Here is a 25177-nt window from a genome sequence, read left to right as displayed (position 1 = left end):
CATCACTCAAACAGGACATTATTGTATAACAGAGGGTGCAGAGAAAGGCAACTAAGCTGGTAAAAGGTATAGAAAATCTTAGCTATGAGGAAAGACTGGCGAAATTGGGGATGTTCACGCTGGAGAAGAGGCGCTTAAGGGGTGATATGATAACTATGTATAACTGTATAAAGGGATTATATAATAATCTCTCTAATGCTTTTATTTACCAGTAGCTCTTTCCTGCTGAGATAAGGTCACCCATTCCTATTAGAAGAAAAGAGGTTCCGTCTAAATATTCTGAAGGGGTTTTTTACAGTGAGAGCTGTGAAGATGTAGAATACTCTCCCTGAACCAGTTGTACTGGCTGATACATTAGATAGCTTTAAGAAAGGGTTGGATGGCTTTTTAGCAAGTGAAGGAATACAGGTTATGGAAGATAGCTCATAGTACAAGTTGATACAGGGATTAATCCTCTTTGGAGTCAGGAAGGAATTTTTCCCCACTCTGAGGCAAATTGGAGAGGCTTCAGATGGGGTTTTTTTGCCTTCGTCTGGATCAACTGGCAGATAGGCAGGTTGAAAAAAGTAAAAAGGTTAAACTTGATGGACGTGGGTTTTTTTTTCAACCTAACTTACTATGTTACTATGTTATGTATGTCCCATCCTCTGTCCCTCGCAATCTCATCAAGCAAAAAGCACTGTTAGCGTGCATACAGGAGCTCTTAAAAAACAAGGTGATTGTAAGGGTACCACCACATAATTGCTTCAGGGGTTTCTATGCCAACTTATTTCTAGTCAACAAACAGGATAGTCGATACAGGTCGATACCAGTGCTGAGCAACTTTGTCAACAAACAGCGCTTCAAAATGGAGACACTATGCTCCGTCATAAATACGATGGAACCAGGGCATTTTATGACAACCATTGACCTAAGGGATGCGTATTTACACATAGCCATACATCAGGCGCACCAGAGGTTCCTAAGATTTGCTGTGGGCCAAGATCATTACCCATTATGGGCCCTTCCATTCAGCCTGACTACAGCCCCATGCGTGTTCACCAAATTATTGGCTGCATTAATAGCCGTGCTTAGACGAAGGGGCATCACGGCACTCCCCTACCTGGACGATATACTGATCAAGGGTCTTTCACTAGAGGTAGCGGAACAACATACTTGCCAGACACTTTGGGTACTAGGGGAGTTTGGATGGCTAATCAATATAAAAAAAAGCACACTACTCCCAACACTAGAGATTCGGTTTCTAGGGATGATGTTCAATTCAGAATCCAAGACAGTCTCCCTTCCACAAGAAAAGATCTGCAGGTCTGCAGTTATCAGTTCGACGGTTCCTGGCAAAGCAGGCAACGTCAGCAGAGGACTGCCTGAGACTGTTAGGTCTCATGGGGTCGTCTATAGAGGTGATCCCGTATGCACATTTTCATTTGAGAGCACTACAGACAGCGTTTCTCAGAGCTTGGGACAAGAACCACAAAGACCTCTCCCAGGTAATTCGTCTGTGAGACAGGCAAATCACACATTACGTTGGTGGTTCAACAGCCACAATATTTCCCGAGGTCGTCTATAGGCGCTTCCGCCTTGGACAGTGACCAGCTTGACGGGCTGTGGGCCCCATATAGAGGATCAGTCTTGCTAGGGGCGATGGACTCAAGAGGAGACAAGATGCCACATAAACATCTTAGAACTCAGAGCCATCTTCAAAGCACTCTCTCACTGGTAAACCTTACTCCGGACAAATCTAGTCAGAGTTCAATCAGACAATGCGACCACAGTGGCTTACCTCAATCACCAAGGGGGTACAAGGAGCAGGACGGCCATGGAAGAGGTGGCAAAGATTTTTGAATGGGCGGAAAGAAACGTGCTGGCAATATCAGCAATTTACATACCAGTAGTAGAAAACTGGGAAGAGGAACTACCTGAGCAGGAATGCCTTAGACCAAGCAGAGTGGTCGTTTCACCCAGAGGTATTCCAGGCCATAGTAGACAGATTAGGCAAACCAGAGATAGACCTCATGGCGTCATTCAAGAACAACAAACTTGCCATATATTGTGCGAGGTCTAGGGACCCAAGGGCGGAGGCCATAGACGCCCTGTTGATTCCCTGGTCATTCCGGCAGGTCTATATCTTCCCACCTTTCTTACTTCGGCCCAGAGTGATCAGAAAGATAAAGAACGACCGAGTACCAGCCATACTAATAGCACCAGATTGGCCAAGAAGAACCTGGTATGCAGGCCTAGTCTCAATGGCAGTGTCCCCTCTGTGGTGTCTGCCACTGCTGCAGGACCTTCTAACACAGGGGCCAGAGCACCACGACAATCTGGGTTCCCAGAACAGGTAATTAATACCCTACTCAAGGCAAGAAAGCAAACCACGTATAAAGTCTACCACAGGATCTGGAAGGTGTTCCAAACTTGGTGCAAGAATAATGGCCTTCAGTGCAACAGTGTTGACCCCTCAATTCCTAAGTTTCCTACAAGCAGATAAAAGACCAGTACCTTTCCATGTGAGAGTTCATTCCACCCGAGCAGTAAGCACGTCCTGGGCACTACAGAACTTGGCTTCTCCGGAACCGATTTGCAAGGCGGCAACCTGGTCTGTGCACACTTTTACCAAGTTCTATAAGCTGAACACCTACGCTTCGACAGAAGCAGTTTTTGGGAGAAACGTGCTACAAACAGTTGGCACTGCCTGAGTAGTTACCCTCCCTGTCTGGGCACAAGACGGCTTTTGAACGTCCCCAAACGTCTCCACTGACAGGATGGGCCGCCCCGGGAAAAAGGGATTTTCTTACCGGTAAATCCTTTTCTCCTGGGCCCGTACTGTCAGTTCAGTAAGTTCCTCCCCTTTTTTATTTGGAGGTGTTGGCCATTACCAAGGGTCCTTTCGGTCCAGAAATATTACCGGTGGCATATGTTGTGATGTTCTGTGTTTCCTACATTACTATTATGTTCATGGTTTGTTATATATCTGTACTCCTCTACCTTCCTATTACTGTCTGTCTAGGTCGGAGAAAAGTATTTACCGGTGAGAAAATCCCTTTTTTTTTTTTTTTTTTGCTTTCACTCCTAGTGGTGCATGAATGTACATCTTCAGTGTAAAGCTGTGCTTCAGTTAATATGAAAACACATGCAGTGTTACCACAGGTACATGCATTTAATTTTTTTTCATCCATTAGTGTTGTTTTATAATCAAATGTTATTAGTTAAAAGAATTAGTGTGGTTCCTTTTTCCTGAATTCTGACTTCCAATATGCTGTATGATCTTATTTTATAGAAGTTTTCCTGCGGCCCATACCCATCTGATTTAAGTTAGAATAAGCCCAGTTAGTGTCTGGGATAGAAAGTCATTTTGCTATAGAGGCAAGTTAGATTATAAATAATGCCATTGGTAAACAATAACCTGCTTCTCTGGCTTCTTTTTGCTGTGTAAAACAAGGGTAGTACCATTTGTGAAAAGTGCTAAACATTTTTAGAAAAGATAATATATCAGGTTCTCGGTAATAATTCTGTTCATGTACAGTTCTTGCATTGATGTAGTTTTGACGCAACATTAAACAGCTGTCAATTTGATCTGAGATATTAAAATATAACCAGGGTTGGACTGGACATGGGGGGGGCCCCACCTGGTCACTAACCTCCAGTCCCCCCCCCCCTGCATGCGCCGACGCATGATTGGTGCCTCAATTGATTTTATTTGGGGGCCCAGAAATCGGGGGAGGGGGCCCACTGAGTTTTTTCCCGGTGTCCCGTCGGCCCAGTCCAATGCTGAGTATAATCCCTCCTACTGATGCCCATTTTTGTCTGGGTTTACATTTTTGTACATGCACTCTAGATTATTTATTGAGATAATCTATTAAAGGAATTGTTCAGTGTAAAAATAAAAACTGGGTAAATAGATAGGCTGTGCTATATAAAAAATGTTTCTAATATAGTTAGTTAGCCAAAAATGTAATGTATATAGGCTGGAGTGATTTGAGGTATAACATGTCAGTCTGATCACTACTTCCTGCTTTTCAGATCTCTTGGTTTCCACTGACTGGTTACCCTGGCTACCAGACAGTAACCAATCAGAGACTTGAGGGGGGGGCCACATGGGTCATTTGCTTTTGAATCTGAGCTGAATGCTGAGGATCAATTACAAACTCACTGAACAGAAATGTACCATGTGGCCCCCCTTCAAGTCGCTGACTAGCTCAGAGTTATAGAGCTGAAAAGCAGGAAGTTGGATTCTGGCTGTTTTATTAGACTTCTGTTCACTCCAGCCTTTATATATTACATTTTTGGCTAACTAACTATATTAGAAACATTTTTTATTTTGCACAGCCTATCTATTTACACAGTTTGTATTTTCACATTGAACTATTCCTTTAATACCACATGCCAGGAGACAAACCACAAATTACACTGTTACTCTTTTACCGTCCCAGTACAATGTTTTGCCCACTTAAAGGAACATAAAGGCACCCTATGCCATCTAGTACAGACAAACTTTAGTACTTAGGCATGGCTAAGGGATGTTGGAAATTGTAGCTTTTTTAACATCAGAATCCCAAAGGGAAAATGTTATCTTCTAGCTATTGTAAAGAACAGCTTCCAGCATAACTGGGGTTACAGCAGCTATGGGGGTTTGCGCAGTCAAGGTCCATGTAGTAGCATCTGGCTTTGAAACATTGCAAGCATTTGCTATTCAGGCCAAGTTGCATTTTTGTCAATATCAATGCTACAGGTAATTATTGTGTTTATCCTTCCGGTATTCTTTTCTTTGGAAGTTGCTTCTTATACATTGTTACCAATTTATGTGTCCTACATACAGCATACAGATGTCATACATACAGCATTCAGTGTCATAATCAGTGTCTAGAAATGGATTCAGATGAATAATCTGGAGTAAAACATGTAGAGGCTGTATAAATACACTAGAACATTTACAAAAGCATACTCACAGGTGCCTCCTGCCCGGGCTTTCCTCTCCAATATCCACTTTAGCTTCCGTGTGTGCACTTCCAAAGGGCCTTTCTGCTTAGACCCAACAGTCCATAGCATCATCAAAACAATGTGCTACGGGCACATTGTTTTAATGATGATTTGAAATAATGTTTTTTCAGCATTTTAACTATTGTGTTCTTTCTTTTTGATCTAGTGTATAAATATATAGTGAATAAAGTACACCCTCTTGTAAAATATAAGGATATAATAAGTTAGCGAGGAGTTTCATGACCATATAAAAACACGAGGCCGAAGGCCGAGTGTTTTTATACAGGTCATGGAACTCCGTGGTAACTTCTAATATCCTCATATTTTGCAACTGGGGGTAAAATACACAAGTTTCAGTGAGTCATGTGATGGAAATGACATCAGAACTCACCGTTCATAACTGATGACATCAGAACTCACCGTTTATAAGGATATAATTTACAGGATATTCATGGCTTTTGTGTATTATACTTGTATAACCCTCTGCATGTGACTGCTTTTATGTGACTGCTTTAGGGCCTCCCAATTAGTGCAGGGACTTACTATCTGTGCATAATTGTATTTACCACATTTCTCCTCTCTTGTTTGATAGCAGACTTGATAAGTACTGTAAGAGTATATAACATATTATATATGCACGATAAATATTAATATCTTTGAAATATCACAATTCTGCTTCACTTCCTAAGAATATTAATCTGTGTGTGCCTCAAGCAGAACTTAAGACTGTAAACTTTAGGGGCACTCTAAATGTAGAGGCTGCTTCTGTCAACCATTACTTATTTGTAGTAGTTCTACACATAAGTGATGTATACTGCTGTCTCCAGCAAAGTGTAGCAGTAAGACAACCCCTCTTTAAAGCAACAGTAACGTCATACATTCAAAATTGTGTTTTTGCATTTAAGGTTAATATATTAAGCTATAACCTATAAATAAGCTATTTCTTGACAGCAAATGTCATATTTTAACAGAAAACCCATTTAATTATAGTGATGTGTGTTTTATTTTATAATTCTATGCCCTGTGTTTACTAAGCTCTGATGGGGATGGCATCTACATATATATCTTCGTTGAAAACCCTTCATTTATTTGGTGTTACTGATCCTTCAAATGCAAAGCTTGTGCTCCGAGAATGTCTTTATCAAGGGAGGGTTTTGCAGCACAGATTTCATTGCAGGTCTCCTCACTGCCTTTTTGTCAGAAGATTGCAGTTCATTTGCATGCTGGCCTCTGTAATGATGGCCTTGCAAGAAGAGCCTGTTGCCATTAAACTCTTTCTGTTTTCCTCTGATAACAGCAGCAAGGGAGGAGGGGAAGGCTGGATAATATAAATCATGCCAGCAAGTCTTTTGTTGGAGGTATCACTGTTGCCATTAACCCCGCCTCTCCAAAGTGGATCCTGGAAACAATTCTAAAAATGAATGCTAGCCAGATTATAGATCTGAGGAATTTTAGTATGTAGTATTAGTTTTGAATATGGTATTTGGGTGAAAACTAATTCACATTCACAAATCTCTTTGTAAAACTGGAGTCTTTATAATGTATTTCTTCTCTGTAAATAAATTGGAAGCAATAATAGTTTGGTTTATATCATTTATCAGAAGACATCAGTCTTCTGATTGAGTTCAGATAAATACCTGTCCTTGGCTATTTGAAATTATTTTTAGGAGTAAGCTAACACATTTTTTGCCTTGTCTAAGCTGTCACTTATTGGTAATGTCTTGCCTTCTATTTAAGATGTGTCTGTTACAGTCAAGCTGCATAATCAATCATCTCCTGTCTGTTTGTTAGGGTCACATTAGACTTAGACATTACTTGGCATCTTTGACACTAAGCAGACAAAATGAGTTTTTAAACTTTCCAGATAGTTTTTTGACTTACCCTAACCAGATATTAGTTGTTCAGGCTGTTGTTTTGGGCCCAAACATGGTCCAATTAGCTAAGTCAAAATACTATGTCAACCCATGCATGCTTAGCTTTCAGATGAAATATCAGGGATTGCTGCATTGCTTGCTCAACTTGGCTACACACAGGCAGACTATTTTGGTGAGGTGTATTAATTTTTTTTTCAAAATTACCAACATTAGGTCTTCTGTGCACTGAACCCCAGACCCTAGTGTTCCTTCTGTAATCTGTTTTGGCTTTATTTAAATTGGACATTTGAATTGTACCTGTATTCAATCAATGATCTCATTGGGTAATGAATGCAGTAGGCTGCTGAATACTCTGTATGTAGGAATCCATACAAGTGCTAATGGAGTTCATTAGCGAGAGCCCTTTTCCCTTTTTTGATTGATCTCTTGGTGTAACTGCAGCAAAGTGTGCCTGGCCAAAGCACTTTTTTAGAATGCAGGCATAAGCCTATCTGTAACTTGGTCAGATATTACCAGATAAAAAATGAAATGAAAACTGGTGGCTGCATGTGTCCGCTTGCATATGACCATCTCTTGGCTACATTTACACTGTTGACTTTTTGTCCCGTTGGTTACCATTTTAACTTCTGTTTGTGTAAATCAGTAAATATGTTATATTCTTTATTTGCATGTGTATGCATGTGAAAATCATACAGGCTGTGATCCATTTTACTGCTAAAAGCGCAGTCATTCTGTGTTCTGCAATGAGAGTTGAATTAGCTTGTGTTTTGATTTTTTTTTCATGTTTACACACAGGGGAATAAAGAACCCCTTTATTAAGCTGTCTGCATGCCAGACAGTAAACGCAACTATGACTGAACACTGCATGGGCGGTTAAGAGTTAACCTTTACTTATGCAGCCTAAGACAATATTCAGAATGATCTTTCTAGCAGTAAATGTGTTTTAGTATTAATAATAATACATTTGCAATCTTGAAATGATATGTAACAATTTTATGTTGCTATATGTTCTTTTTGTAAAAGCAACTGGCATTACAAACCCCCCTTCCCCTCCATTCTTCTAGAAATATGTCGAGTCTGGAAAGAGTTCCTTTCAAAGGATTTTCTTTTCAGCAGAGCATGGGGAGGTTAGCTGCATGTGTAATGTATATCAGGCTCATAACTCCGCTAATAAATTACTCTGAGAAAGGGGGGGTGGGAGGGAGCCTCATAGCTTACTCAGTGTGTCACTGTTTCTGGCAGATTATTGGTTTACCAGAAAAAAAGGCCAGATCTTAAAAAAGTGGTTACAACTCTTAAGGGTCCAAAGAGTCTGTTTTGCGGGACTTAGGTTAAGGATGTTTCCTGTTCTGTTCCCCACTCAATATACCCAACCAAACCAATCCTGTGCCTGCATTTTGAATTTAAAAACTCTTTTGCATATCCCCAAGTGTATATAATATTTCTGTGCAGTGTTTCTTGTGTGATTGAGTTAGCTAGTTAGTTTTTTTTTAAAAAATAGCTAGTTTGTGGCCTACATGTATAAATTCAATAAATACAAAGTAAATATTCCAAAAACACCAAAAAAAGAATAAAGTAAAGTAATTGATCTTATCCCATGCATTCTTCTTTTACTATATCTGTGCTGTAACAATGTAACCATCTCCTCCAAAACTTATATGTGAAATTTGTTTAAATGTTTAGTGTGTAAAATGCACTTTCATGTAGTAAATAATGAATGGATATCATGAGGTTTTTATAAATGCAATGTATATAAGCATTTGTTTTAGGGCCTTTAGTCCTAGGCCGGTTATTTGTCCCTCTTTCCAAATCTAGTATCTTGATCCAATTAGGAGTCAGGTAGAGAGCATTCTGGCTCAGGCTTTAAAGGAGAGGAAAATGCAACAATCACTTGGGGATACCAAAAGTTAGGTACCCACTGTGATTGTATTTACTTACCGGATACCCTGGATCGGTGATCCAATCAGCAGAAAAATGCCCCAGCATGCTAATTTCTGTCAGCATGCTAATTTCTGTGAGATGGTGCGCATGCGTAGAGTGAAAAGCTGAACTTCAAAGAAAGAAAGTCTTTTTCGCTCTACTGCCCATGTGTCGGCCCTGGGATTTTGTAGAAGTAAGAAGCGGAAGAAGAGGATTGCTGAGAAGAGCCAGGGCAGTTTTCTGCTAATCAGGTAAGTGATTACGATAACTAGGGAGTGTGTAACTTTTGGTACCCCTCCGTGACTGTGACGTTCCTTCTCCTTTAAGACTCTTGTTGAAGTGGGCAGAGGCTGGCACTGATCATTGATAACAAAATTAACACAAAAGCATGCAAGAATACTTGCAAAGATACTTGCACATAAACTATTATGCTGTGTTATACCACCCTTTATCAAAGCTGCTTAAACATAAAACACTGCCTGTGGAACAGATATTACACCACACCAATTAAAACTGTTTAAAATATAATATGTTTAAAACACTTAAATGGCACTATTGTATCTTTTGTTACAGTGAGTGCTATTTTTTGGTGGGGGTAAGATCTTGTTTTAAAATGTTGTATTATGAAAGGAATGTAAAGATATGGTACAGAATCTTACCCATGGACGTACAAAAAAATAAATGCTATATTGCATAGAAGTAAGCTTTAAAAACCATCCGTTTTCCAAATGCTGGCTAAACAGGCTTGGCTTCTCGCCTTCATGTGTGACTCGTCTTTTAGTGTGGTAACCCATTTTATTTACCTTTATTAAACATAATTGTTTCAGTATGTTTACGTTTTGAAGCGGCTTTTTCACTTTTAGAGATTTTGCCTTTCCTAGGCCCAGTAATTCAGAGCTCAGACATAGAGCTTTTTTTCTGACTGTGACACTACTGCTACACTTTTCCTTAAAGGAATAGTTCAGTGTGAAAATACAAACTGTGTAAATAGATAGGCTGTGCAAAATAAAAAATGTTTCTAATATAGTTAGTTAGCCAAAAATGTAATATATAAAGGCTGGAGTGAACAGAAGTCTAATAAAACAGCCAGAATCCAACTTCCTGCTTTTCAGCTCTATAACTCTGAGCTAGTCAGCGACTTGAAGGGGGGCCACATGGTACATTTCTGTTCAGTGAGTTTGTAATTGATCCTCAGCATTCAGCTCAGATTCAAAAGCAACAGAAATGACCCATGTGGCCCCCCCCCCTCAAGTCTCTGATTGGTTACTGTCTGGTAGCCAGGGTAACCAGTCAGTGGAAACCAAGAGATCTGAAAAGCAGGAAGTAGTGATCAGACTGACATGTTATACCTCAAATCACTCCAGCCTATATACATTACATTTTTGGCTAACTAACTATATTAGAAACATTTTTTATATAGCACAGCCTATCTATTTACCCAGTTTTTATTTTTACACTGAACAATTCCTTTAAGGTAGAGTATTGTCCTTTGGGTGTCTGGCACATCAAGGGCGGCATGCTGGGTTCATTGCACAGGTTTGCCCCTTATCTTCTCATTTCCACAGTCCTGGTACTGATCAATTAGAAGAAACCAAAAAAAGTTTGCGTAATGAAATAAATAACATGTAATTCTAAGGAACTTTTCAATATGCATTTTCAGTGGTTTTATCGGTTATTTTCAAATTTAACTGCATTTGAAAGCATTATTTGTCCATCCCCTTTTGCACTCCTGTTCTGAAAGTGGTATCTGTCCATCCCTTTTTGCACTCCTCAATCTCACAATGACTTGCATGTGTCTTATAACGACTGTTAATCAGCTGCCGTCTGCTAGAATGTCTCAATAGTTAGAACCACCAGTACTAAGAATTGAAAGGAACAGACAGATACAGCTTTCAGTATTGATTTCCTTTACAAAGAACTTTAAAACCTTAAATATTTTTAATTACTGTATTCTGCAAAGTTACTTAGAATTACAGTTTCTTTCCTTTTGCAAAAATATATTTATGGGTTTGCAAGCCCCTTTAAAATGGCAGCAGAAGAAGTCATAATAATTCAATCAGTTATCGTTGCAAAAATCCCATGGTCTGTTCCCTTGAACAGTAAAAATACTGCTTTATTTTCTGTGTATATGTTACCAGTGCTGTGCAAATGGTTAACTGTTACATAAATAACCCACAGACAACACTAAACAATAGATCACTGCTGTTAACAACGCATAAGTCTAATTCTAATAGTGTTCAAGTACTCTGTCTATGTAATTTTGAATACGTTAAGTACAAGCACAATGATGTGCCACCAGGGCAAAAGAACAAGTTTCTCACTCAATCTGACGATGCAGATTAGCTGTCAAACAAATATGTATATAAGAAATGTCAGCATGCTTTACATCTAAAGCTGGCATTAAGGTGCTGAAAGTTAACCATACATTAGTTAAGGTGTAATGCATTCTTCTGTAACATTCTAGCCAATGCCAATACATGCCAAGCATCACTGTAACATAAACACTATGAAGGATATTTAAGCTCCACCTCTTCAAGTTAGATAAATTAATTGAAATAGCTTAGTATTTCTTTCAGAAATGAAATATAACTTGCAATTGGTTGATTGCTGCTTGAAATTGAACTGTCACAGTGTAAGTGGTGCAGTGAAGCTCACCTGCATTCAGTACATAGTAGGATGTAGTTAGGCATGTAGGTATCGGGTTACTGCCAGGTGTGTGAATCTGTTGGGTAAATTCTTACAGATGGAATGTGGTCTTTGTTGGGTGCCAATGGAGCCAGACAAGACAATAAAAGCAGAAAGCACAACTTCAGACAGGAAGGGCCACTTGGCATAGATGTTCTAGTTTATTTTCCTATTCTTCATCAGACATTGGACTTTGGAATAATTTGAGCCAAAAGCACTGCGTTTCTTGACAGCGCTATATAAATAAATGATGATGATGAGCTAGTTGTTGAGACATAAACACTGGTTTTCCTGACCACCAACCTTCCAACCTGTTAAAAATGTATGTATTTGTATTCTTGTGGATCTGGCTAGGTCATGCAGATACATGGACTTATTTACATTGCGGAGACATGCACAATTTGGATTTGCCTGCTCAATGTGAGTGGTTTTTTAAAAGGGTGTCAAACTATGAAGAATTGTGTAAGGCCTGCAGCTGGCTTTTTCTCAACAAGTGATTTCTGCTTTTTGTAGAGCAGAGGGAGGGTTGGTGCGGGGACAGATCTATTGAATGCAGGTGCCACACAATAATGGTGTCTAAGGGGCATTACAGCTTGTCAGTGCTTCAGTTTCCATCTGCCACAGCCCATTGGTTTTTGTGAAAAGGGAAGCAAATCCCTCCAGTGTGGCTACGTGGTACCCTAGAGTTCCCATTGCAGATTCAGTCTAACTCTCCTCTGGTGCTGAAATTGTTAGCTGCGTAGGGTGAAAGCTGACACTTCTCCCCCACCTCACCCCTCCTCCTGCTTTACTCTTTCTCCCTGTCCCCACCTCTGCGTGCCACATCCCCTACAGATGGCCCCTTTGCAGCTGCACTAATCCCCATATAAAAACAAAGCCTTCAGGGGTCCTTTGGAGGGGTTGCCTTCAGAACTGTGCTTCCCCCCCCCTTCTTGGAATTGTGTGCACAGAATGTGAGCATCAGATTGCTTCCTTACATGTCTTTGTACGGCAATGGTAGTAAACCATGTCTGATAATATAATAAATACAGTTTGTGCAGATCTAGTACATTTTCCCCATGATCTTCTCAGGGCCATTCATCTGAGAAACTTTTGTATTTTTGCTCCATACTGAATTTGGATGCTAGCTGTAGATATTCCATTCTATTCTTATCCAAAACTTTTTTTTATCCCGGTAGTTTTATAATTCTGGAAGTGATATTACTGAGATTAACTACTTAGGGGAAAAATAATACAGTGCAGTACAGAAACTTGCTGTTTTTCTTTTTTAAGGTATGGCAGCCACACAATTACTTACTCATGTGCAGGCAATATGTATACACTTATTAAATTTATTATTGAACTGTTATCTCCCAGTGCAGGCAGCAAATCGCATGCTTGGAACCTTTTTCCCACAAAATAGTGATGGTTTCCCCAACTAGTGTGAGCTCTATTAGCCTGTGCCTCCAGTGGGGGAAATGATTTGACATGATGGGTGCCCTTTAAATCTATGGTATCTTTATATGCTACTTGTTGCAGGCTGATATATGATCTATCCATGCATGTGTGTGTGTAATTAGAGGAAAAATATCTCCCACATTTATCACTCATGTATGTATTGGATTTCTTATTGAATAGACTACAAAACTCGGTAGGGGGACAGGGAGGGGGTTTGTCTTCATAGAGAGCTTTAGCTGAATGCTCACTCAGAGGCATGTTTGTGACTGCTGTCCTTCATGGAGCTCCATGGACTTTTTGTATAATAAAATTATTTATATTATATATTTATAAGCCAGTATTACTGTAGTGTATTTTGAAAATCCACTCACTACTTGCATTGATACATTATCGTGATACAAGATTACTATCCTTATGAATAAAATGAGAATATGTGTCTATGGCACATGCCTGACTGTTACTGAGTGGAAGTCAGTGTCTGAATTCCTTTGAATTGAAAGCACAGACAGAAGGATGGGGCAGTTCAAACACTGCTGTATTCTGCTGGATGGCAGTAACGGTCAAAGCACACACACATGCCATTAGTCTTAGCACATAAAGACATAGTACTGTCACTGTAATTAATTGAGAGGGTACTTCTTGTCTTTAATTTCTAAAGTATAAAAGTGTGGTTTTGCTCTTGATGTATTTATTTTGTAGTATGGGTACATTAGTTTGTAGAGTGGTAAAGGGGTTGCATGGTATATTGCTTAAAAAAAGGGGTGTCCAAAAGGTAGATCGGGATTTACCAGTAGACCTAGTCGGTGATCAGTAGATCTCAAGACACTGACAACTAACAGCTTGACTAAATTACCCTTCTGTTTTATTTTTTTCATTCAGATATTTATTCTGTTAAGGTTACATAAGAAATATTTTTTTTTTTTAAATATAGTAATATAAATTCTAACAGTGATATTATGGATGTAGATCATAAAGGGACAACATCACAAAAAGTAGACCCCACATTAGTATGGGCGCTCCTGATTTGCATAAATGTTTTCAAGTCTTAGTAAAAGAATCTCTGGAAATTGTTGTGCTGCTCTGCATTCCAGTGGGATTTGCTGGTTATTAATGTATGTGATGTAGGGATTATTTACACTTGTGGACTCATACATGCATGAATTTTTGGTGAATTAAGGTTTTTCAGTTTTGGCCTTAAATTGTACAAATGGTATTATGTGTCTGACAGGTTACAGGCATACTGTGGTCACCAGTGTTCTGAGATTATCCATCTCTAGAGGAAGTTGTAGTTTAGTATCTGGTGGTCCATCCACCTACTCCAGAGCTTGTTACTTTTCTAGTTTAAATAAAAGCATATACTGTATGTTAATTTATGTGAGATTACCATGCCACAAATACATTTTGGGACAATAAATCAAAGATTGTGTAAGGGTCAGTGTATGTGTACTGCAAGCAGTACACATATATTCCTGTTACGGTAGTCTTGCATAGGTTATACACACATAGGTTTCATTAATTTTTACACAAAGGCAACTCAAATTCAAAACCGTGTGTAACTTGTATCATCTGGTCTGTGCGCTAAATTATCTGCCTCTCATAAGTCACTCTTTCTTGCTCAGAACTTTATTCTCTTGCTTCTCTTTTTTTGCTTCTGTGCCATTCCTCAGTTTAAGCAGATCAATTCAACTGCAGTTTTCTAGTCATAATGAACTGTTTTAAAGTAAAGCGCTCATTGATTTTTCTCTTGTTCATAGCCATGAAAGTAATGATGAACGGAGCTCAAGGGTTCTCCATTGAGGTTGGGTTATAGCTTCCAAAACATAATGCAGTCATCACACATTTCATTCTTCTTAAATATTTTACATATACTAGGATCTGAGTCTACTTGTGGAAGTTTTGTAGCTCAGCCTCACCTTGGATCCCAAGTGTCATACCACATACAACACACATTATTGTTTACCTGTGTATACAATATTATGTGAAATTAAAAAGGAATACATTAAAAGGCCAATTTATGACTGCCGAAGCTTTTGTTCTCAGGCAACCATAAAGGAAACCCCGGGTGAGTTTACTAATCACAGGGTTTAGTGTAGAAAAAAAAACATGGCAATCTTCTTAAGTTAGCCCAAATGGGCTTTTGTAACAAAGAAAAACTTGTACTGCTTTTACTTGCCTTTCCATATCTCATTATCCTAGGGTTGCTTATTTTTAAGTTTTACATTTTTATAAAGAGTCATGTTTATGTGGACAACTGAAAATCTTTTGACTGGAAGCAATAAATTACATTCCCTTATGCACCTACTTAAAATTTGTATAAAATGTATATAGATTTTGTCTTTGTAATTCCAGTTGTTGACTATGAGAAGTGGCATACCAGTTACCTGTAGCGTAAGAAAACTCAGCTATATTATTCTTGGTATTAATTACATTTTATTAACTATAGTTAGTTTTCTTAATGCCAAATTTGATAAAATTAAATTATATAGCAGCAGTAAAGCTGCTATATAAAGCTGTAACACCACATACGGGTATGGGGCTTGTTATCCAGAATGCTCAGGACCTGGTGTATCCCAGGTAAGGAGTCTTTCCATTATATATATATACATATATATATATATATATATATATATATATATATATATATATATATATATATATATATATTTTTTTTATATATATATTTTATATATATATATATATATATTTTTTATATATATATTTTATATATATATATATATATATATATATATATATATATATATATTTTTATATATATATTTTATATATATATATATATATATATATATATTTTTTATATATATATTTTATATATATATATATATATATATATATTTTATATATATATATATATATATATATATATATATATTATATATATATATATATATATATATATTATATAAAACCCTCTCAACAAACCGCACTCCAAAGACTTGTAAGTTGTCAAAAATCAAAATGCCTTTATTTCAACGTTTCGGCTCTCACTCGTGAGCCGTCTTCAGGAAAGTGGAAAACTCTACAAATGTGAAGCGCTTTTTAAGTGCAGAAATGGCGCCAAATGACGTCATCATTAGTGGGTGTGTTCAAACCATGACAACAATACAAACAAATAATAAACGTTGCATCTCCGTGTCTGCAATGATCTAATCTGTGTATCCATGAGTGCATGAGATTACCTAAGTGCATATTCACCCCAGCGTGCATCTTTAAAAACAGCCGTTGTGTGCAGCTGCGTCCCCTGTCTCGCATCAGAGAACGTAATTAAAAACACTTACCCCCAGGCGATCTAAGGTGTGGGCCGCTCTCTCCCTCACAGTCCCCCCTCTCGGCAGATCATACCTGTGTAGTGTGCTGATTCGCCCGTCCGCTCATTTTACTTCCCGGTTCCTAGAGGCAACAGCTCCCTGCTCTCGCGCAGTATCCGGCCTTAGTCCCGCCCACGTTGCCATGGTGCGTACTAACTCTTTCAACTGCGGGGAAACCATAGACTCCATTCACTCCTTGCAGGCGACGATGCGCATTCTTGCCCAGAATATGACTATCTATCCACATTGTATGGTCACATCACTCTTTCCCTGGCATCAGGGTGTACACTAACCATATGGTCTGTGGCCCCCCTTCTGTCGTCAGGGATATAGTGCAACACTCACCCAGGGTTACTCCTGGTTCTGTCATTTCTGGTCTGCTGGAGTGATCATAGGAGTATTTTGGTAGAGCGTGTTACCGGAGCTCATAGGTGCTCTCTTAGTACATACCTCCAATCGCATACCTTCATAAATCGGCCTGCACACTGGTATGTTTAATCGCCAGGGGACCCTCGTTCCTTCTCGGCCTCTCACCTTTCTCCCTGGGGTATAATCACGACCTAAAAACATAAATCCCAGATCAAAACAAATATCAATTCCATAATAACCTTCTTGTAACATCAGTTATAGGATACATATTATCAACTGCAATTTGTTATACTGTAATCATATTATCTACTCCCACTCTCATGTTTCAAAAATGTTCAGGGACTCAAAGTAATGTTTCTTGTCAAAGCAAAAGTATTCACTGGTGCGTTCCAGTGCTACCACCGAGAAAATAGAGTCATCACTTGTACAGGGGGGAGAACATCATTAGTAAAAGGGTGACATGGGTAAGGTTTCATTTAAGCCTTTGGGGGCCAGGGTGTTAAGTTTGTAGATCCATTCAGATTCTCGTTGTAACAAAATCAAACCTCTGTTGCCTCCTCTTCTTGGTGCTGGTATGTGGTCAATAATCATGTGCCTAAATTGCGGTAATGTATGTCTTTGTATAAGCCAATGTCTCGCTACCGGCTGGTCAGTCTTCCCCGTGGATAGTGCACTCCTTATGGCACTCCTATGGTTATTCATACGCTCCCTGTATGTGGTGGTCGCTTTCCCCACGTAATGCAGCCCACAGGGACACCAAGCCATGTATACTACATGATCACTGGTACATGTGACCCTGTGTTCAATCCTGTATTTAGTGCCCAGGCTAGGGTGTGTAAAAAAAGTGCCCTGCGACATTCCGCTGCAAGTTAAACATCCCGCACATTTAAAGCACCCTTTCTTTAATGGTCTATCTAACCACGTTTGGCTCTTCTTCTGTGGACTTGTTAGATTTTTAACCACTAGAATATCCCCTAGGTTCTGCCCTTTTCTATAGGCTACAAGAGGTTTTTTGTCGGCAAAAGGTAAGTTTTTATCCACCTGAATGATTTCCCATCTATTGGTTACTGATTTTTTAATATCCACACTGGTGTCCGTCCATTCTGTGGTGAAAATTAGATCCGTCATGTCCTTCTTTTTGGTGTTGTCTGGGCTTAGCAACTTGTCCTGTGTCATTAATTTGGCTCTTTGTAGTTGTTCATTTATCAGTTTCCTGGGGTATCCTCGCTCCGCAAACGCACCAGTGAATACTTTTGCTTTGACAAGAAACATTACTTTGAGTCCCTGAACATTTTTGAAACATGAGAGTGGGAGTAGATAATATGATTACAGTATAACAAATTGCAGTTGATAATATGTATCCTATAACTGATGTTACAAGAAGGTTATTATGGAATTGATATTTGTTTTGATCTGGGATTTATGTTTTTAGGTCGTGATTATACCCCAGGGAGAAAGGTGAGAGGCCGAGAAGGAACGAGGGTCCCCTGGCGATTAAACATACCAGTGTGCAGGCCGATTTATGAAGGTATGCGATTGGAGGTATGTACTAAGAGAGCACCTATGAGCTCCGGTAACACGCTCTACCAAAATACTCCTATGATCACTCCAGCAGACCAGAAATGACAGAACCAGGAGTAACCCTGGGTGAGTGTTGCACTATATCCCTGACGACAGAAGGGGGGCCACAGACCATATGGTTAGTGTACACCCTGATGCCAGGGAAAGAGTGATGTGACCATACAATGTGGATAGAGAGTCATATTCTGGGCAAGAATGCGCATCGTCGCCTGCAAGGAGTGAATGGAGTCTATGGTTTCCCCGCAGTTGAAAGCGTTAGTACGCACCATGGCAACGTGGGCGGGACTAAGGCCGGATACTGCGCGAGAGCAGGGAGCTGTTGCCTCTAGGAACCGGGAAGTAAAATGAGCGGACGGGCGAATTAGCACACTACACAGGTATGATCTGCCGAGAGGGGGGACTGTGAGGGAGAGAGCGGCCCACACCTTAGATCGCCTGGGGGTAAGTGTTTTTAATTACGTTCTCTGATGCGAGACAGGGGACGCAGCTGCACACAACGGCTGTTTTTAAAGATGCACGCTGGGGTGAATATGCACTTAGGTAATCTCATGCACTCATGGATACACAGATTAGATCATTGCAGACACGGAGATGCAACGTTTATTATTTGTTTGTATTGTTGTCATGGTTTGAACACACCCACTAATGATGACGTCATTTGGCGCCATTTCTGCACTTAAAAAGCGCTTCACATTTGTAGAGTTTTCCACTTTCCTGAAGACGGCTCACGAGTGAGAGCCGAAACGTTGAAATAAAGGCATTTTGATTTTTGACAACTTACAAGTCTTTGGAGTGCGGTTTGTTGAGAGGGTTTGATAGTGATATTTTTACCTGCACCCAGGCGGATGTTTTTTGGAAGAGAGTGCACCTGACTAGGACTGTTCTATATATATATTATATATATATATTATATATATATATATTTTATATATATATATATATTTTATATATATATATATATATATATATATATAATATATAATATATATATATATATATATATATATATATATATATATATATATATATATATATATATAAACAAGGGAAAGTTGTGCTCACCACTATTTTTTAAAACCATTAGGCGGGGGTGCAATGAGGGTTTGACCACAAAATACATATAGTCAACTACAAGAGGTCCTCTGCACTCAACCCATTATCAATATATTTAAGACAGAGACATTTTGTGCATACTGCTACTAAAAAATGCCTTACCCTTTAAACAACACAGGGATTGTTTGTCCATATATTGCAATATATTTAAGCTGGCCAACTACGTCAAAGTCATCCCATATCTGGCCAGTCCTACGCTTAATTTTCATCTGATTCACTAAGAATTCAATTGCTTAATTATACATTTTACAAAGGGACTAAGTTTTACCTGCAACTTACTAGCTGCTTTCAAAGTAAAACTCCCATACTTGGCTGCCCTTTTATTAGACACCAGTGGGATCACCTGACTATAGCTGGGAGGGGTGGGAGCTACAACATGGAGCTGGTCACTGCTCCTGTATAACTATAACAAACAAGGGAAAGTTGTGCTCACCACTATTTTTTAAAACCATTAGGCTGGGGGTGCAATGAGGCTGTGACCACAAAATACATATAGACAAATACAAGAGTCCTCTGCACTCAACCCATTATCAATATATTTAAGACAGAGACATTTTGTGCATACTGCTACTAAAAAATGCCTTACCCTTTAAACAAAACAGGGATTGTTTGCCCATATATTGCATAATATATTAAAGCTGGCCAACTACGTCAAAGTCATCCCATATCTGGCCAGTCCTACGCTTAATTTTCATCTGATTCATTAAGAATTCAATTGCTTAATTATACATTTTGAAAAGGGACTAAGTTTTACCTGCAACTTACTTGCTGCTTTCAAAGTAAAACTCCCAAACTTGGCTGCTCTTTTATTAGACACCAGTGGGATCACCTGACTATAGCAGGTAAAACTTAGTCCCTTTGTAAATTGTATAATTAAGCAATTGAATTCTTAGTGAATCAGATGAAAATCAAGCGTAGGACTGGCCAGATATGGGATGACTTTGACGTAGTTAGCCAGCTTAAATATATTGCAATATATGGACAAACAATCCCTGTGTTGTTTAAAGGGTAAGGCATTTTTTAGTAGCAGTATGCACAAAATGTCTCTGTCTTAAATATATTGATAATGGGTTGAGTGCAGAGGACCTCTTGTACTTGACTATATATATATATATATATATATATATATATATATATATATATATATATATATATATATATATATATATATATATATATATATATATATATATATATATATATATATATATATATATTAGGGATGCACCGAATACAGTATTTTGGATTCAGCCGAACCCCCGAATCCTTCGCAGAAGATACAAATACTTTGTTTACTAAAAAATCATTAAAATATTAATTATTTTGCCTCAAATATGGATTCATTATATCTTAGTTATGGTACATGGTACTGTTTTTTTATTACAGAAAAAAAAGGAAATGCATTTTAAAAATGTTAATTAATTTATTAAAATGGAGTCTATGGGACCTTCCCGTAATTCAGATCTTTTTGGATAACGGGTTTCTGGATAATGGATAATGAACCTCTATTTGCTGTGTGTATGTATAATGTTTATAACCTTTCTTCCAGCTACAGAACTATGGTGCTCTTTTTTTCTTTCTTTTTTTTTTAACCTAGCCACAGTTGTTGTTGCATACAAATGGACCCTAGAAATGGTGCAGTCTCCACACACACAGTTTAATGCAGAGTGCAAATCCATACCTGGCAGCAATAACCCTGGGATTAAAAACTGCACATATCGCTTGCGTTTGCACAGGAACCCTGATAATAATATATATGTATATATATATATATATATATATATATATATATATCCATGATGTCTGACTTTTAATGTAGAGAACCAATTAGCTGCAAAACTAGATATTTGAGTGCTTGATTATATTAAAGGGTAAAGTAAAGCCTTTCACCAGCCCTTAGTTCCCATTGAAAATGTTGATATAATGATGTTACATACATAGCTTATTTAGCTTTTGGACAAATTGGTGGGGGGCATAGAATTCTATTAAAACTGAACTTCAGGTTTGAGGGTTTGTAGTTGGATAGCACAGCAATTGACTTAAATCAGTGCTTTCCAACTTCTATGCTACGAGGGCCGGGATTTTTCTGGTCTACATGGTGGTGGGCCGATAATAGAAGCCAGTGTTTAGCCCACACCCACTTTAAACGGCACCCATGTTACCACAAAACCATGTCCACCTTAATAGCACACCAAAAATACATATGATTTGTGCTTACTGCAGGGATATTTCTCATGTGAACAAAGTTAAGTCATGTGAAGACATACCCTTAAATCCATATGCCTCCTTCTCCCTTGTGGATAACACAGCGCCTCCCCCAGCACATGGTTAAACACCTTAGTTACATACTTACATAGTTAAATCAGGTTGAAAAAAGACAAAGTCCATCAAGTTCAACCCCTCCAAATGAAAAGCCAGCATCCATACACACACCCCTCTATACTTTCACATAAATTATATACCCATACCTATACAAACTATAGAGTTTAGTATCACAATAGCCTTTGATATTATGTCTGTACAAAAAAATCATCCAAGCCATTCTTAAAGGGATCCTGTCATCGGAAAATGTTTTTTTCAAAACGCGTCAGTTAATAGTGCTACTCCAGCAGAATTCTGCACTGAAATCCATTTCTCAAAAGAGCAAACAGATTTTTTTATATTCGATTTTGAAATCTGACATGGGGCTAGACATTTTGTCAATTTCCCAGCTGCCCCATGTCATGTGACTTGTGCCTGCACGTTAGGAGAGAAATGCTTTCTGGCAGGCTGCTGTTTTTCCTTCTCAGAGAAGAACCACCTACGTTGCTTCAAATGAAATTACTTTTCTTCTAGTCTAAAGGGGTGGCCTCTGGTACGGTGATCCACTTTCTGTGTAAAAAGGTCCCCTGCTATTTGTCTATAATGTCTTCTAATGTACTTGTAAAGTGTAATCATGTCCCCTCACAAGCGCCTTTTTTCCAGAGAAAACAACCCAACCTTGACAGTCTACCCTCATAATTTAAGTCTTCCATCCCTCTAACCAATTTAGTTGCACGTCTCTGCACTCTCTCCTGCTCATTTATATCCCTCTTAAGGACTGGAGTCTAAAACTGCACTGCATACTCCAGATGAGTTAGGAGCCCCTAACAATAATTTTCAAATGCTAACAAACCCCCAGAAGAAATACCAGGCTTATGTTTCACAGGCAGAGCAGGGCACACACAGAGAGCCTAGGGAAGGCTGAGTTTGGCACACACAGGGAGCATGGGACAGACTGGCAGAGTATGGCACAGACAGAGTATGCCACGCCCAAGGACAATAGGGCAGGCAGAGCATGGCTCACACAGGGAGCATAGGGCAGAACAGAGCAGGAGACAGGGAAACCTATCAGGAACACTCTAAGTAAGATGTACTACATACAGTGACACATTGCTGGTGCCCCATTAGCATTTTGAATAAGGTGTGAACAGGTGAACAATGTGGGCAGTTTCAGTCTGGGTCTCAGGTGTGAACAGTACAGGGCTTTAGGGATGTAAACAAGACCTGGTGTTACATGGTGTTACAATTGTGAACAATACATAGGTTTAAACAATGCTGAGCCAGTTAATCTCTGTAGTGATACCCATTAAATCTTACACATGGTAAGAAGACACAGCAGGCAGACTCAGCAGGTCATGGGCCTCCAGTTGGACAGCCCTGACTTAAATAATGAATTTGGTAGCTGGTGTTTTAACCTATTATATCAGACAACGCTTCTTAAAGCAGTAACATGACATGTTAAATAAAAAGTTGTGTGACTTTTAAAAAGTAAAGGTCGACTGTGCATGCATATAACAGGCAGTTCTATCTGGGTGAAAGGGAGGAAAAGTAGAGTCTTGCAGATAACCCGGAGTCATCATGTACCAGCTCAACAATGTCCTTGGCAGTGACTTCATAATTTCTGAGAATAAAGAAGCTTGTATTGTATCTAATATTGCCATATAGGTTTATATTTACCTTATCTTTCTGTATGTTTCCAATATATATTAATACACGTCAAAGCTATCTGTAAAAGCATTTTGAAAGCTCTATTTGTTTATCCTTTTCTTTTTCCCTGGCTCTGACTTTTAAAACAGTAACAGCAGTCAGAAATCCTAGGTCTTTTATTTAGCTGGATTGCAACATTCTTTCAGGCGTTTGACCCACAAGTGCAAAAAATACTTTTTTTTCCGTTTCTCATTTCTCTCCCTTTTCCCTCATGACTTTTTGTGGCAGCACCAGAATCAATTCAGGATTCAGCCAAATCCTAGTATTTTCTGCAGGATTCAGATTCATACAGTGTTCACTGTAGCCGAGTTCATACAAGGAAAGGCTGGTGCAGGCCAATATGGCATCCCAGTGAAATAAAATTGCTGTTTTTTCCCCAGGCTGGCAGACCTCTATGGAAAAGAATGTTCTAGCCCAGAGATCTTCTGGAAGTGCTTGTTTAAACCATTGTGAAGTGATTCTTGGTGTGCAGTGTTCAGCAGTGTACTTTGAAGCAGATTTCATAGAGAACATCGTGGCCCTAATGTCTGGGCTACTGAAAAACACATTAAGCAAAATGCTTAAAATCGCTACATATGTTATAGCCCTAAAATGTTTGTGTTACTGTATAAATATTACAGCTTTCAGCATTTCACATCCTTATCATCAAATGTTGATTTGTAATCAGAATGTACACCTCAAAGCCAAATCTCACTAGTTGTATTAACTGCTTTTACTCACAATAGCCCTGCTACCATTCTGTGTTGAAAATAACAGAGTTGCATGTCATTTCATTTATTTGAATGTGATTTAATAATATCAGTTACCATAGTGAAAGAATAACATGATTTTGTTTTTAGAGACTCATGAAGATCTACGCATGTCTGAGTTTCATAAGTTTTGAAAATTTTATTGGGGCAATATGGGCACATCCATGTGTATCTTGCCTTTAATGTTTCTCAGGCTAAAGACGGATTTGATTCCCCATCAATGTAAGGTGGTAATGAGTGATATTTTGTAGAAATTTTTTTTTACCAGAAAAGATTATATTAAAGTATGATTTGTTTGAATCTGTACTAATTTTTCCAGGATGCAAAAATCTTTGGTGGTGGTATTGCTGGTACGGTATTTAGCAGTGTCGGACTGGGATACCAGGGGCCCACCAAGTAACCTTAGACCAGGGGCCCACTCTGACTACTATTATCCTTCCTCTCCTCACTCAACCTCTATATTCCTAGTCTCTTTTCTTTATATACTATAATACTATAATCTATTATTCCATCTATTAAGCCACTTAGATCTCATTGAAATAGGGAATGGCCATGAAATAGGCCAACAGCATGAGGGCCCACTGAGACTTTTCCTGCAATCCTGGTGGGCCAGTCCGACACTGCATTTTAGGTTAAATCTACCCAAATGCCTGTACTTTACAAGTGATTTGCCATGCCATTTATTGAAGTTTAAAGTTTCATTTTTCACCTTCCTTTGTCTTTCTAAAGCAGCTCTGGGAGGAGGGTCACCGACTTTAAACTGCTCTAAATTGATACATTTGTGGATACATTTCTTATATTTGGCCTTGCTGAGCTGAATCAGTGAGTTTCATTAAAGGCAGGTGTTATAATTGATAAAATAGTTGCTAAAATCCCACAGATTCTGCTGTGAAATGTATCTACTAACATTGCAAATTGTAACAGTTGGTAATCTGCACCTGAGCTGCCAGACTGAAACAGACAGGAACATTACATTTTAAACTTCAGTTTTGGTAAAACTGCCAAAAATAAATCATGGAAAGCTAGTGTTTGGAAGGTGGACTTCTTTCTTACAACTCATCATCAATTCTGCTCCCTTCCCATATTCTTCATCAATTCATAGCATTCTGCTCTTCTACTTATGTTGTTAGCTTTCCTCCAT

The 25177-nt window shown here is 38.7% G+C and overlaps 1 protein-coding gene across 13 annotated transcripts in view; it reads left to right on the top strand.

Moving 5' to 3' along the window:
- Window positions 1-25177, top strand: part of LOC108703993 (zinc finger MIZ domain-containing protein 1) — a 316532-nt gene that overhangs the window by 105487 nt on the left and 185868 nt on the right. The window lies entirely within an intron of this gene.

The sequence above is a fragment of the Xenopus laevis genome, chromosome 7L, assembly GCF_017654675.1.
Source record: "Xenopus laevis strain J_2021 chromosome 7L, Xenopus_laevis_v10.1, whole genome shotgun sequence".
Taxonomy (NCBI): Eukaryota; Metazoa; Chordata; class Amphibia; order Anura; family Pipidae; genus Xenopus; species Xenopus laevis.
The sequence above is the reverse complement of the archived record's forward strand: the minus strand, read 5'-3'. Positions and strand labels throughout refer to the sequence as shown.